This window comes from Oncorhynchus tshawytscha, linkage group LG12 (assembly GCF_018296145.1).
Source record: "Oncorhynchus tshawytscha isolate Ot180627B linkage group LG12, Otsh_v2.0, whole genome shotgun sequence".
Lineage (NCBI taxonomy): Eukaryota > Metazoa > Chordata > Actinopteri > Salmoniformes > Salmonidae > Oncorhynchus > Oncorhynchus tshawytscha.
Window position 1 is genome coordinate 75,084,426 of NC_056440.1, and position 1,472 is coordinate 75,085,897.

Here is a 1,472-nt window from a genome sequence, read left to right on the forward strand (position 1 = left end):
CAGTTCAGACAGACAACACAGCTTCAAACACACCAAGGTTCTGGAACCTGCCAGGTCTCCTCACTGCGCTCTCCTTAGAGACAGTTCAGACAGACAACACAGCTTCAAACACCAGGGTTCTGGAACCTGCCAGGTCTCCTCACTGCGCTCTCCTTAGAGACAGTTCAGACAGACAACACAGCTTCAAACACACCAAGGTTCTGGAACCTGCCAGGTCTCCTCACTGCGCTCTCCTTAGAGACAGTTCAGATGGACTACACAGCTTCAAACACACCAAGGTTCTGGAACCTGCCAGGTCTCCTCACTGCGCTGTCCTTACAGACAGTTCAGATGGACAACACAGCTTCAAACACACCAAGGTTCTAGAACCTGCCAGGTCTCCTCACTGTGCTCTCCTTAGAGACAGTTCAGACAGACAACACAGCTTCAAACACACCAAGGTTCTGGATCCTGCCAGGTCTCCTCACTGTACTCTCCTTACAGACAGTTCAGATGGACAACACAGCTTCAAACACACCAAGGTTCTGGAACCTGCCAGGTCTCCTCACTGCGCTGTCCTTAGAGACAGTTCAGATGGACAACACAGCTTCAAACACACCAAGGTTCTGGAACCTGCCAGGTCTCCTCACTGCGCTCTCCATAGAGACAGTTCAGATGGACAACTCAGCTTCAAACACACCAAGGTTCTGGAACCTGCCAGGTCTCCTCACTGCGCTCTCCATAGAGACAGTTCAGATGGACAACTCAGCTTCAAACACACCAAGGTTCTGGAACCTGCCAGGTCTCCTCACTGCGCTCTCCATAGAGACAGTTCAGATGGACTACACAGCTTCAAACACACCAAGGTTCTGGAACCTGCCAGGTCTCCTCACTGCGCTCTCCATAGAGACAGTTCAGATGGACAACTCAGCTTCAAACACACCAAGGTTCTGGAACCTGCCAGGTCTCCTCACTGCGCTCTCCATAGAGACAGTTCAGATGGACAACACAGCTTCAAACACACCAAGGTTCTGGAACCTGCCAGGTCTCCTCACTGCGCTCTCCATAGAGACAGTTCAGATGGACAACTCAGCTTCAAACACACCAAGGTTCTGGAACCTGCCAGGTCTCCTCACTGCGCTGTCCTTAGCGTGTCAGGGCGGGTTGAAATGTGGTTTGGCCAATACTGTACACAGCCATATTTCATCTGAGAGAGACAGAGACCTTGGTAGAGGAGAGAGGGGAGGAGAGGTGTAGATAGAGGGGGTTGGGGTGGTGAGGTTAGGGTGAAGGGTGTGAGGAGGACACGGAACGGAGTGTGTGTGTGTGTGTGTGTAACACAGACACCTTGAGGTGAGGCTGACAGCCAAGAGCATGTAAATAATGTGTGTGTGACGGGCTAACTCACAGCCTGACCACAAACACCCTGTTTCACACACACCTCTCTAAACACGTACACACACTCCTCTCCTCTACCTAACTCACCCTCTTAT